The sequence below is a fragment of the Chlamydotis macqueenii genome, chromosome 11 (assembly GCF_036417535.1).
Source record: "Chlamydotis macqueenii isolate bChlMac1 chromosome 11, bChlMac1.mat, whole genome shotgun sequence".
In the NCBI taxonomy this organism is placed as follows: domain Eukaryota; kingdom Metazoa; phylum Chordata; class Aves; order Otidiformes; family Otididae; genus Chlamydotis; species Chlamydotis macqueenii.
Window position 1 is genome coordinate 14,952,965 of NC_141566.1, and position 14,303 is coordinate 14,967,267.

The 14,303-nt window shown below is 50.2% G+C and overlaps 1 long non-coding RNA gene across 1 annotated transcript; it reads right to left on the reverse strand.

Annotated features, from left to right (window-relative positions):
- Positions 1–3,973: 3,973 nt before the first annotated feature.
- Positions 3,974–10,946, reverse strand: LOC147599403 (uncharacterized). The gene is made up of 4 exons (XR_015259805.1): positions 10,855–10,946; positions 9,030–9,218; positions 8,298–8,575; positions 3,974–6,599 (listed from the first exon to the last, which is right to left on the reverse strand). It is a non-coding gene; the product is annotated as an uncharacterized LOC147599403 (long non-coding RNA).
- Positions 10,947–14,303: the final 3,357 nt, after the last annotated feature.

Consider the following 14,303-nt stretch of genomic DNA (forward strand, 5'->3'; position numbering starts at 1 on the left):
GGCCCTCAGCTCCGAGAGGGATAACACCCTTTTCCCTGGGAACAGGCTTTCTGGGTAGCGAGGAAAGCCGGGGCCCCGGAAGTGCCAGAGCAGCAATGCCGATGCTTCGCTTGCCTGTTTCCCATCTGAGGAGCTGGACTGTGTGTTGTGGTTTTGGGTGGGGGTGAGTGAGAGAGAGACTGCGTAGTCTGGTCCCAATCAGGGCTGAACTACGACGCTGTGATAAAGCCAGTCCTAAGGCAAGAGGAGGGGAGTATGGGGATGTGTGCACGCTTATTTAAAATGCATTTATCAATGCCTTTATCAGATCTTTTTCTGCTTGATTGCCTTTCTTGCCAATCTTCTCTCTTCCATTCACAAACTCCAAGGTACCCAAGAGCAATCAGAGAATACAAAATATGAGGCAGAAATGTCCTTTGCAGTGTAAACTCCTTACCCTTGCAACTAGAAAACCATCTTCTGCTTTCTAGTGAGGAACAGCCACAACCCCTGCCTCTTCCCCACCGCCTTGTCCCCTCCCTGCCATCACACCTTGCCTAGCAGTTGTGCACACTCAAATAATTTATTTTCAGTATGAGGTGGAAACTATTTTCTCCTGCAGATCACATGCCATGAGAATGAACTCTGGACAGTTTATAAATGAATGTGTGCTCTACTTGAATGGTATTTTGAGTAATCTTCAATGTTCTACAACTTGAACAGCAAACAAGAATGGGCTTAAGTGAGAAATTTCTGAAAGCAATGTCATCCTTCCCTTCAGAAATGAAAAGATCTGAAATTATATTTTACTTCCACTTGTTGAGTTTGTTACCAGGAACCACTGAGTCATCAGGGCGCCAGCACCATCGCTTGCTCCGGTCACTGCACCATCGCTTCAGCAAACCCTTACTGGTGGAGTGGGTGAGCTGGCGCCTGCTCTGCTGGGTGGCTGCTACCTGCCACATTTAATTTAAGCAAAGAGACTTTGTCCTTTGAGCAGCTTTGCAGCGAGGATACTGGCTGCTTCCCACTGACACCAGCTGCATAGCTGGGTACAGAGTTGGAGTCAATTCCTTAGCCAGAATTTGCCTTGCTAAGAGAGAGCGAGACACGCAAAGTGTTTCTTCTCTCCCCTAGTGCAAATGGCAAGAGCTGAACTTATTCGCACCTAGCACCGGGACTTGCTATTGTACAAGGTGCTGCACAAGCCAGCCCCGGCTCAGAGCACGCTGGACGCGAGCTGAGGAGAAGCAGATGAGCTGGGAGGGCAAGAAGTGCAAGGAAAGTCAGATAACTCTGGATACCACAATGAGCTGCCAGCCACAGCCAAAAATTCCTTTTGCATCAAAGGAGGTGAGCAGGAAAACACTGAAGGTAGATAAGGTGGCTTTTTGGGTTGGTTTTTCAGTGTTTACAGGAATCTGCAACACCTCATTTGGCTCCCACACCGCTGCCTCTCTAATGGAGGTACCTGGTACTGTGAGCAGAGGAACAACCTCCGCCTCAGTGTGTGGGAGGGTTTTCTTCTGGGGGAAATTAAAAAAAAAAAAAAAAAAAAGATTGGTGTGCAATAGACAGTTTGTCTAGTGGCTATCTACTAAACCCAGCAGCCACGCAGCGGCGTGATGATGTGTGCATGTACGTACCTACCTGAAGGAGCTGCCGCCTTCCAGCTTCTTTATAAAATCCCACCAAAAACTGAGGAAGCTCAAAGACTTTTCCTCTGCAGCAGTCACATACATTCCTCTTGCAGCAGACTTCACATTTAAACAAAAAAAAGGTTACCTTTTTCTTTATCCTATACAAACAGAAAAGCTTGCCCAAGCTGCTTTGCATGTGCTGTTGTCCCTTTGCACGGCTGCGTGACGCTTACCAGAGCTGCCCCCAGGAACGCAGCGTCTGCGGCAGCGCGGAGCGATGCGCGTCGCGGGGTGACTGAAGTCAGACCCGAGATGCTCTGCAACGACTTTTGTCACTTTTTTAAAAAGTGATTTGGGCTCAAAAGCAGTAGCGAAAGCGCTCGCTTGAAGCCAACCTGAAAACGCTTTGAAGGCAAACTTTTAAGGAAAATAAAATAAAATTAAATTAAAAAAACAAAACACAGGAGCTTCCCTAGCTTCTCAGACAGAAAAGCACAGCTGGATGTCTGCCCCCCGGGCTTTTTTGACTAATAATTAGTAGTATGCTGAAATATTTGGAGCAGGGCAGTGCTGGAAGCAGCCAAGGGGAGGTTGCAGCGCCGGGCAGGCACCGCGGTACCCGGCTGCCACAGATCCCACGCCCGCAGCCCTCGCTCCCGTCACCCCGCACCCCAGCATCCGTCACCCTGCGCCGGGGGCCAGGCAGGCACCGCTCCCACGGCTTGGTGCTGCTCGCCCCCAGCATTGCCACGTTTTTGCATCTCCCTGGGATCGTCTTTCCTATTGCCTGGATTTAGCCTCAACATTATTCTCGCTCACTGCTCCAAAAACCGCGCCGTGCTTTTACTCCCCGGTTATCGTCAAGTGGTTTTGATCCCGGCAGGAGACGGTAGCCTGAAAGCACGGTTTGAGCAGGCGCCTTCTGTTTGTGAATGAGGTGGAAATCTCTTTTTCTAGCTGAGTAAAGCCAAACTGATCAGAACAGAAAGGTCTAAAAAGAAGGAATAACCCTGATTTTTAACTCTTACACTCCACCTATAAATATGAACAACAGAAAACTTTTCTTAAAAAAAATTTCTGATGTAAAATTAATTAAAATACAGAGGTACAGAATTAATCACTTTACTGACTGATCTCCCTGTAAGCCAAATTATTCATTAAGTTGTTTTCTGAGGGAAAGCAGTATTTTACATGGCCATTTCTGCTTGACTCACAGAAAGTGGGAATAAACCAGTCTATGGACACCAGTGAAAGAACAGCGATGCCCGATTTGAAACGGGATGGTTGCATGTCCAAATATTGTTACTTTGAGCCGTTTGTGGGTAGAGGCTTTTAAAAGCTGCTCCTCCCCACGCACACCTTTTGCACGTCCCCTGTGCCAGAAACACCACTCGTGTGCCGGGGGGTCCCTTGTGCCGATCTCCCGGCAGTGCTGATGCCCGCTGCCCGGACCGGGAGCCGCGACTGAGCTGTAAATCAGCAAGAGGACATTTCCCCGCCACCCCCCTGCCCTGCAAGTATTGACCGTGATTTATTAATTCCTAAAAATAGTTGGAAAAAACCCAAATGTTCTGGGATTCACAGCCACCAGCACTCACCAGACCTCAGAATCGGGGACGTTAACGATGAACCATCACCAGCAGGACAGGCGACCTCACTCCTACCGCAGAGGACGGATGCTCGGCAGGGAAGGCACCATCCCAGCCCTTCCCAGGAGGAGCATCCCCAATCCCACAGTGATCCCTGTGCCAGGGTAGGGAAGCTGCAGGTGGTGTGATGGGAAGGAATCCCTTTCACCTTGAGGCTGGGCTGCTGGAGGAGCTTGCTGCTGCAGCAATGGGTCTGCAGACAAGCCCTCAGGTGCTCCAAACCCTCCAGAACTCTTCCCACCACAGCCCAAGTGCTGCCAGATGCCTTGTGGGTGCCGGGCACTGCCAGCCCCCCACCCCTGGCCGTGTCTGAGCTGGGTACCCTGATGGTGGTGGGGGTCTTGCATGGTGAATGATGTTCCCTCCCATGGCAGGGCTTCTCTGGGGGCAACTATGGGCACCCCCATCATCCCACCCCGTGGAAGCTCTGCTCCCCATATATCCACCAGCACCCTCTCCAGCTGCTGGAGGCATGGTACTGGGGGAGGCGAACCAATATTACCCCTTGTCCCCCACTGCCACCATGCACACCCTCTGACCCTCCCTCCCCCCACGCAATGCTGGGGAAGGGCTTGGCACCATTTCCCAGCCGCGGCAGCGTCCTTTGCCTGATCCATCCCTGGGATGAAGCACCAGGCACCCACCAGCACAGAGGTGTCAGGGTGCAGCCCCTGCCCCCTCCCCATTAACGACACCAAGCCCTCGTTGGTTGCTGCCTCCGCAGTGGTTTATTGGTGGGGGAGACCAGAGCCCCCGAGCAGCAGTGTCAAGGCACCGTGGGGGTGCCCAGGAGGCACCCTGAGAGCCAGAGCTCCGGCTCCTGCGGCAGGGACAGATTTCCAGCCTCACTAAAGCAGCAATGCAATACTGGAGAGCAACAGGCAATCCCAAACTCCAGTATTTACGTGCTGCTAGAGCACTGCTGACAGCTCTCCGTCCTACTGCCTCTCCACGGCCTCCAGACCCCCCTGTCCCCCAGAACACGGGGCAGCAGAGTACCTGGCCCATCCTTTGCCAGGGAAAGGATGGAAGGGCAATAGGTGAGGGGTAAGGCATGGTGCTCAAGCCAACGATGGCCATGTCCATGTTGGGGAACAAAAATGAGCTACAAATCCTTCCTGCCTGCAGGGCCAGCCCCGCCGAGACACACACACACATACACACACACACAAACTCATCAGGAATATATTTGTAGCAGCAAAGGATGTGCACAGACACAAGCACCAAGAGAACTTATCTCCACATACCTGTTACCTGAACTAAGGAGATACATGGGACTGTGTTAGCTTCCACATCTATGATAACCAGAAGCTCACTTTCTTGTCTTATCCTTGAGGTAATGAGGCAGCCCAGAATGGTCTGTATCTCCTTGTCCCTACAAACCATGATGTGCTGCTACATCTCCTCAAAGCCCACTGAATGTTGAGATTCCAAACGGTATTTTGAATATATTTATATATAATTTTTTTTTTAAACCATGACATAAGGCACTGAAGAACACTCTACAATGAAGACATTTAAGGTGCATGCATTACCATCATTGGACTTTTTTTTTTCTTCACAGACGCTATCAGAAAGTCTGTAACTATAAGAGAACAAGCAGTTACACAGTGCAAACAAACCAGTTCCAGAAAATAAGAAATTAACTTCCCCCTGCCCCCAAGAATACTTGAGTCCCAGCAAATCTATGCTTTCAGATCTAGCAGATTTGCTACTGTAAAGAGCCTGCAGACCTTCCTGGCCCCTCCAAATGTACCCCTCGTACTTTACTCTTAGGGGCTGCTAAACATCAAGGATCTTCCAGCAGTGGCAATGCTAACATTTCAAATAAATAACTCCAGATTCCAACAGTTGAAAACTGTTAGGTCTTCCTTAAAATACGTTTATTTAGCTTGTTTTGACTTTTGAGAAATAAAAAAAAAAAAAACAAACCCAACTCCTAATTTTTAAAGACTAGATTATGCTCATTTACTATTTGAATGGACAAACTTACGTGACCAGAAATTAAAGATACTCTGGAACTTTATCACCTCCCCTGCCCGTACCAGAGAAGAAAACGCCAGCGCAGGGCAGAAGGATGCCGTGGCTCTGAAGCACGCGGCTGCCAGAGGCACTCACACGCCAGCCTGCGAGGGCTGCACGGGAGCCATGCAGATAGCCTGATATTTTTTGTGTTTCCTTTAGACTTTTTTTTTTTCCTCCAGTTATGTGACAACTTCCTTCAATTCATTTTCTTAAAAAGCAGCATCATAAAAAAACCCTGAACAATATCAGAAATGACGCCGTTAGTTCAAATGTTTGTGCCGTCCCCTTGCGCTAAGCCCAGTTCCAGTTCGTCCTCCTCCTAGTCCCTGCCCGTTTAGCAAACTTAAAAATAGGAATTTCAACAGCTCTCATGACCCGTGCCAAACTATTGCAGATTTTAAATCAAATATTTGCCAACAAAAAAGCAGTATTTTTTCACCACTTCAGTGTCCTCAGCACTGATAGCACCAGGTCCAACTCTCTAACAAGCAAGTGCCACGTACTGCAAAGAAGCCAACAAGTACCCAGAGAAAGTTAAACCTCTGCAAGCTAAAACAAAACAACCCCCACATAATTTTACCATTAATTATTTCTGTAACAATGTTGTACTTGACTGTACCTGTGTAGTCTTATTTCCTTCATCTCTTCAAGTGACCCAAAGAGAAGTGCAACAGAAAAGCTCAGCTCTAGAATTAATGTTCATTATGTCTGAGGTTCAGGTTTTAATAAATGTTTTTATATATAGATGTAAAAAAACACTTTTTACCCTAGGTCATCAAGCGGGACAAGAGCTCTCATCAGCAAGGACTTTCCAAAGCGAGAGCTCAAGACACCTCCACCGGCCTATTCTCTAGCACAGAGAGCAGATCAACACTCACGCTGAGTACTGGGCAAGCGGAGATGGGGGACAGGGAGTGAAACACGTCTGAGAAAATACGCACGTTTATGACACGACAGCATAATTATTTTAGGCAATAAAAAGCTCCCTGTTTGAATCATCCCATCTCACACTTTAGCTTCTTCCAAACTTAGTTTGTGCTTTGGATTCCCAGCGCTAAATCAGAAAGATGGCAGCTGAACAGCTGATTTCAGTTTATCTCCAGCCCTCCCAGGTGTTACCTGCAGTGCCCAAGAAGGGATACGCATTTCGGAGCAACCTGCGTTTATCCAGAGGGATGCAGGCACCGCAGGCGTTTCGGAGCAGGTCAGACAGCTTACCTTCCCAACTCACCTCTGAAGGCAGGCGCGTCGGCTCCTTCTGCGCCGGCTCTCCCTGGAGATGGGGCGATCGCTGTTTCAATGGGAACTAGAAAGCAACACACAGAGGGGTTTACGAGTCGCTTGCAGCGGCACCGCCGTGCTTGGGGAGGGGCAGCCCCAGAGCAGTCCCTTCCCTTGACACGTGGGCCAGAAAGGCTCAGATGGGTGCAAACATTTTTTAAATTAGTGAAAAAAAAAAATTATTAAAAAAAAATTTAAAAATCAAGTTTTCACCTCCACACAGGGTAGGCTACAAAGCAGCACATACACAGTGACTGCATCCCTCCTCTCCCCGTCCTCCCCATTCCCACAGCTGGGGATACTGGCTGACAGCACGACTCTTGGCAGCGGTACCCACGGTGCACTGGTAACCCCAAATCTTAAGCCAGGCGCTGTACAGCAAGGACAGACGACATGGCTCCTGCCAACCCAAACCAGCAGCAGCTCCGGGGGCGAGTGGGAAAGCCACGGGGCACAGCCACGGCCGGCAGCAAGGCCATCTCTCCGCCCCGGAGGGGTTAAAACAGCAGCAGCAAGAGCAACCCATTGGTCTCGGCAGACCAGAAGCAAAGCAAACATCTTATTTATGCCAATTTAGGTGATAACCCACCCTTTGGACAAGCAGGTGAGATGCAGAGAGGCTATTTGGGCGTTGGATTTTATTTTTGGTGGAGCTGTCAGGTGCTCAGCCCCTTGCTGCCGGGGGAGGCAGCATCCCAGGAGCATCCCCAGCCTTTGGAGCAGCACCCCACCACGGCTGGGAACTGGGGGCCCCCCCGCTGTGCCAGTAGCCCCAAATATCAAGAGAAGTGCCCCAAAAGCTCCAAAGGCATCGCAACAGCTCTTCTGCTCCCAGGAGCTCTACACCCGCGGTGCTTACACCAGCTATTTCTAGAAATGGAGACTTCTACCTGTCATCTACGTAAGCCAGCCACCTACGGAGGTTTAATTAAATCCCCCAAATAACTGAGGGATTTGAACACGCCAAAATCTATTAGCGCAGTTCACAAAACAATGCAACTTCTGCTTGCCAAAGTATATCGGGCAATTAAGCAGAAAACACCGCCCCTCCCGCCCCAAGCCCAAACACACACAAAACCCCCCAAAATTCACCCCGAAATACAGGGGTGATCCTCCTCACTGACACTGTAACCAGGAAAAAAGAGAAGAGGGGAAAAAAAAAAAAAAAGTGAGAAAGAGCGCCATGGGAAAGGAAAGGAAATAAATATACGAGCCCATGACAGGACAGATTTGCATACAGAGCCTTCAGTGACTCACACACTTCAGGGCTAGGTAAGCTCAAAGAGAACTAAATATTAAACATTTCCTATATATATATATAAAGCATAGGAAAAAAAACAAAACCAAAAACCCCAACTCTGCTATCGAATGCAGTTTTTCAGGAGACATGCAAAAACAAATCCTGAAGTCTTTGTTCCCATTTGAAAGAATAAAAAAAAAAAATAAATTAAAAATATATTAAAAAAAAGCTTTTACTATTCTACAAAAAGACTAAAATAAATAATCTTGTTACAGCTGAAGGTCCCAGACACTAATTAGCGAGACACCATTAAGGTAACAAAACGAAAATAAGGGGGCGAGTAGCACCACTGAAACACTCTGTATCTGCCTGGGTGTAGGGGGGAAAGAAAAAAAAAAAAAAAAGAAAAAAGAAATCACACCACTTTCGTTCCTGCCTCCCTCTGAACAATGAAATTTAAACAAGTCACGTATTAATATTTACAGATGTGGCTAATAGCTGGAATCAGACCCGATGCTTGATCGACAACCACCAAATGGTTCCAGCGATTACATTTCCGATACGAGTCGCCTCGCAAGGCTGCCGAAGTCGGGCGAGGGCTGCACGAAGAGAAATGACTCTTGCAGAGCACGGCCAGCCGTGGGAACTGCGCGCAGCCGAGTTACTTTCATTTGTACAGGCATCTACAGCGCATCTCCTCAGCGCGCCCACGTCACGCGAAACCCGCCGTTACGCGCGTTTTAGCCAGCTCAGACTTCTTCCTGGGCGCACAAAATAAATGCATAAAATAGATTTTCTCCCCGTTCTTATGTCAAAGCTATACGAGAGCGGGTTATTTCTCATACAATTCATTAAAAAGTATTTTTTTTTCCTCACTAATTTACCCAGAAAAAGGCCAGAGAAGTGGCATGTATTTCATATAAGTATTTCAGCATTTTAGAGCTACATTTTAATTTTAGCCCGGCGTACTCTGCGCGCGTTAAACCGCACGATGTTAACGTGCTCTTAGGTGGGGCAGAACACCCGAAACCAAACCGCAGCTACAAAGGGCAAATTCAAATAATGCAAAAAATTAATTCGTTAACTTTACTGGGTTTGAAACTCGACCTCGATGCTGTTACCGGCGGGATCGACCGTATTTATCAAGACGGGGCTGTTAACACGGGGAGAGCTACTGGTGCTCAGACAGGCCTGCGGGATAAGACTTCAACTTACAGTACTCCAGAAAACCAGTAAAATCCACAGTAAAATTCCAGGATCCACAGTTTTTTCTCAACACTGCTGAGGAGAAGAAAAGTATGATGCTTCTTGGTACTTCCACTTTTTTTTTTTATTTTTTTTTTTTTTTGCATTGTCATCTCATCCAGTTTTAAACAACAAGGGACAGATCTGGAAGCCCGACTCCTATAAAGTTTATTTGTTAAGAAGAGGAAAAAAAAAAATCGTCAGATTAACATTAATTCAAAACATAACAAGCGCACAGTAATTTTTTTTTTTAATACTTGGGTCAGTTTGCCTGAAGCATTACTTAAAGCTTCCCTCTTATATTTCATAAATGTTTATTGCATTAGCAGTTCAGTTTTACTGTATTTCCCACCAAAGTGGATTAACTAAACACAGACTTTCGCAGTTCATGGTGAGCAAAGGAGTTCTTCGGGTTTCTTCTGAGCAGAAGATGATGAAACCTGGCAGATGGACCCTCACCTACACAAGCACAATTTTTTTTTTTTTTTTTTTTTTTGGAGGGAGGGGGGAGAAATTAATGTTTTAACCTTGGAAACTCACTCTCTCAATGCACAAAAATTGTCTTTACGTACCTGACGCATACGTGGGAAAAAATATTGCGTCTATGATAAATAAAAAAAGGGAAAAAAACCCTAGCACGGCGTGCGTTGCTCCCATCACGGCAGCTCACGGAGCGCAGCAAAGCTGCACTTGGAAGTCGCCCTTTGCCAGGATATTCAAATTTCCTGTACAAAGCAAGTGACCAGCACGGGAGGAAAAAAAGGGAAAAAAAAAAAAAAAAAAAAAAAAGCAAAAGTTGAGAGCCAATTTTTAAAATTTTTACTATTTTAAATTATTTCGCCGATTTTTTTTATTATAGTGGTTGTTTTGGATTTTTTTTTTTTTTTATTTTTTAACATAATTTTCTCACGTGTGCCCGCTTTGGCAGCGGGAGCTGGGGGCGAGCGCGGGGTGCGCGGACCCCACGCCAAAACGAAACGGGGGCCGGCAGCCACCGGGCTCCCCGGGTTTTCCTCAAAAAAAAAAAAAAAAAAAAATCAAATCAGAAGGAGGGAAACGGAGGGAAAAAAAAAAAAGCAGCCCGAGCCACACCTGCGGGAGAGCGGGCGCGGCTCCCCGCGACGCAAAAAAATATATTTTAAAAATCTATTGTATAATAAAAAACTCACGAGGAAAAGGGGGTCCTGAGGCGGGTGGCGGCGGGGGGGCCCCGCACCCACGCGGGAACAGTTCCCCGCGCGAAGGGAAGGCGCCGCGCGCCGCTCCCGCCCTAACGGTCCGGCGGCTGTGGGGGGGGATGGGGGGGGGGGGGGGCACCGCCCCGCCCGGCCCCGGCCGCTCCCGCTGTCAGTGCCGCCGCGTCACCGGCCACCGCCGACCCCCCCCCCCACCCCCCGGTGCCGCCTTTGTGCGGCGCCGCACTGCCGATGCCGCCGCTCTCCCCACCCCCCCGCCCCAAAAAGTTTTTTCCACAGCTTTTTTCCCTGCCCCCCCCCTCTCAGTTTTTCCCGCGGCTGCGTGTGCCCCCCTCCCACGGGGAGCGGCGCGACCCCGCCCACGGCGGGGCGCGGGGGGGGGGGGGGGGGGAAGGCGGCAGGAGGGGCCCGCTCCGCGCACCCCCCCGCCCCGGGCAGCGCAGCGTGCCCCGTCCCGCCGCCCCCTCCCCCCCCACCTCCGTGCCGCCCCCCCGCCAGGCCGAGCCGTCCCGCCCGCGGAGGGGAGAGGGAAGGGGGGGGACATACGGCGGTCGGCCCCCCGCAGCGCCCCAGCCCCGCCGCCCTCCCTCCCGCCTCACCTCCGAGTCCACTCGAAAATGGCGCCGAAACCGAAAAAACTTCGCAAATTTCATTGTAGGCGGTTGCAAGGGCTGCTGGGAGCGGGGGCGGCGGCAGCACCGCCCGTCGGGGCGGGACGGGGACGGGGCGGGGCGCTGCTCCCGACGGGCGCCTCCCGGTACCGGTCTCGGTGAGGCGGGGCGGAGACGAGCATCCCCGTGGGCGCGTTCCCGCGTGGGGTGGTGGAGGCCGGACTGCCCTGGGGAGCGGCGGCGGGCAGCCCGGCGGGTCGCACCGGGGCCGGGGAAGGGGAAGGGGGGTTCACCTGCGCCGGTGCGATGGAGGGGCCGTCCGTGCGCCCGGGGCCCGGGCGTCAGCTCCTCCGCCCCCCACAGCTGCCTGCAGAAGAAAACTCTCTGGGAGATTTCTCCCCAGAAATGGGGAAAAAAAAAATAAAATGAGCTGCACAGGATTGATGGGGAACCACAGCTTTCCCCTTCGTGGAAACTGGCTCGTTCTGCTGCTGCTTCATTCCGTGGTTTACGGCCTCCATCCAGAGAGGGGATGATGCTTTTTCAGCCCTGATTGGGCAAAAGTTGACTTTTTGTTATTCGGCGTCTCCTTCTATCCACATGCTGTACACAGTCACAGACTGAAGTTTATAATTTCTTTTGCCCCCCTTACTGTGGTACCGGAGTTCTCCACAAACGCGGATTCGCAGCCCTTCCACAACATCAAGCGCGGCTGGCACAACCTTGTAACCTGCCTGGAGTCACCCAGGAGTGATGCGACCAGGATTTTGGTGGCCACGTCACGCATCCCAGGTGTGGGCTCGTACCACGACACGCTTGCAGGGAAGATGGGCGGTTTGGAGATGTGGTTTTCTGGAGATTTTTGAATCTAAAGAGTCAGAGCCTGGGAGGATGGTAATCGGTGCTGGTAGAAAGCCCGGCAAGCCAAGGTCTGGGGAAAAGCGATGCTGGGGCAAAGCAGTCCCTTCCGAAGAGAGAACCTGGGTCTGGAAGTCAGACACTTCCAGTTTTGTTGCATCCATCGTTGGGAACAGACAAAGCTGTGAAGTCTCTTGTTGACTTGCTGGGTGCATAATCTTCCTGTTGCAGTTTTTACTTCAACCCCCACCCCCAAGTGGCAAAAAAAAAAAAAAAACCCAAACCCTGTTGCTAAAAAATTGCTCTGTTCTCACAGGTGAGCAGTGAAGCTCAATTAATTACGCTTTGTGAAGCGCTTCTGATCCTCTGACGGAAACATGTAAGGGCAAAACACTGTTATTTTGCGACTTGCAAAGGCTGATAAGAGCAGTGAAAACTGAAAAGGTCTCACCACTGAAGCAGCCCTGCGCTTTTTTCCATTCGAGATCTTACAAACTAGCTGATGGCTGCTGCTTTTCATTTAGAAGGGTTTTTCCCCCCCTTTTGAAAGAAACGCAATCACTACCAAGTGTTCTGGAGGGACTTCATCTTTAAACAAATAATGTTTTTCTTGTTGGGTGTGCACTATTATTTTCTTAATTATTCCTGGATTTCTGCCTGTTCCACCAAGAGTTTTCTCAGATGGCAGAAACAATTGGTCCTTTTTTATTACGCTAATAGCAAAAAGTATCCCTAATAAAAAGACTCTGTACATCCCATAAACTCAAACAGGACATGTTTTGCCAACAATCACACCTCTTCATTTGAGGCATCTTATATGCTTTTAAAAAAAAATTTTTTTTTTCCACATTACTACTATTGTTTACCACTCGGCCTCGCTGGCTGGCTGCGTTTCGGTGTCAAAACAAAGGGAGTCGAGTCATTTATTTAGCACCGAAGCCCTCCCACTCACCCTCAGCGCATACGTCGAGATCTCGGCAGATGTGGTGGGGAACCAACACACGAAGAGATTCACCTACACCTCTCACGTCTACTTGTGGGTGGCCTCTAATTAATTTGGCTTTGAGGCTGCACTGCAAGTTAGATGGGTGAGGAAGCCTGGCCCGGAGTCATCTGTTTGAATCATACCTGTTTTATGGAGAACTTCATTGTGTAGCTGCGTCTGACCCGCACCCTTGTGAGAACTAATTAAAAAAAAAGAGGGGAAAAAAAAAAGCCCCACACTTATTGGAATGTCAAATATAAATGTCAGCGTTTCAAATGAAACGGTATCTTGGGAGGCTCCTGCTCATTTAATCAGCCGGTTGCGCCATCTATATCGTGGACTCAAACGCAGCGCCGAGAACCACGAAAGGCACTGGCTTAACATCAGCAAAAGTGTTTGCCAAGCTTGGATTATGTCACTGCTTTATGGTCTTGCTTTGTAAAGGGAGAATACTCTTGGGGAGAAAGGACTCAGCGTGCCGGATCTACAGCGAGAGCAAGGAATGAATGCTGCTCGCAGCAACTGGGGGGGAGGGCGAGGGGTTGTGTTCGCTGGGGTATTTTTGCAGATGGATGCTTTGCGGCTGCCTTCTTCAGGCAGAGGTGCGCCCTGCGGGTCACTCGGGCTGAAAGCAGAAAGCCCAAAATACCCGGGTGAAGCTGTTTGCTCGGTGCGACGCCGGTTTGCTCCAGAGAAAGCAGCAAACGGCGCCGAGGCCCGCTGGTTTTCCCTCGCCCACGGGATACAGGCACCCAGCCGGCTTGGGGCTTGTCAAATACTCAAAAAGTGACACCTGTGCAGAGGTGGCAGCTGTGGAACCGGATAAAATAATAAATGCCCCTACACCGCACGTGTTAAACGTGGCCCACCGAAATGCTTCTGCTCCTTGTGGCAGGGTCAAGCCGTGGTCGCCCCTTCCATGCTGCAGGTTCATGGCAGAGGTAGGAAGCTTTCTTTGGACAGACCCAGTTCTGTTTCTCCAGCATTCTCCAAATGCCGGGCTCGCCTTTGCTGTCCGCAACTGGAAGGAGAATTAATCCAGAAGCTGGGAGGTTGCGTGCCCTTGGAGGAGTGCTGTTGGTGGGATGGGGGACATCGGAGGGAACAAATGACTGAAGAGAGACATCCCTTCAGAAGCAGCCCCTGGATTTTGGGGGCTGTTTTGCCCGCCCTGCCCTTGCTTTCCTGCTGTAGCGAGAGCCTTGTGTGGACCCCGCTCCCCCTGCCTGGCTGCCGGAGCATCCTGCCCAGCCTGGAAACTTTCCACAGCTACTGGGCTAATAAACTGCGGCTGCTTCTGGGCCAGTGTCTGGCCAGCCTCAAACCAGATCCTGGCGCTGGCGTTTGGCGTGGTAAAGGGGGGTCCCTGTGTCTGCAGGGGCTGCGTGGGGCACAGGGAGCGGGGGTGGGCAGCTCGGGGTGCCCAGGACAGTGGCGGGAAGCGAGCATGGGTGTGCGTGGCTGCAGCACATGGTTTGGCACGTGCAGAACGGTGAGCCATGGCTTTTATTTATCACATTACCCCACGTGATGCAGTGAACTGCCGGTCTCAAGCTCTGCCTTCTACGCTAACCCTTCCTCCAGCATTTCGGTC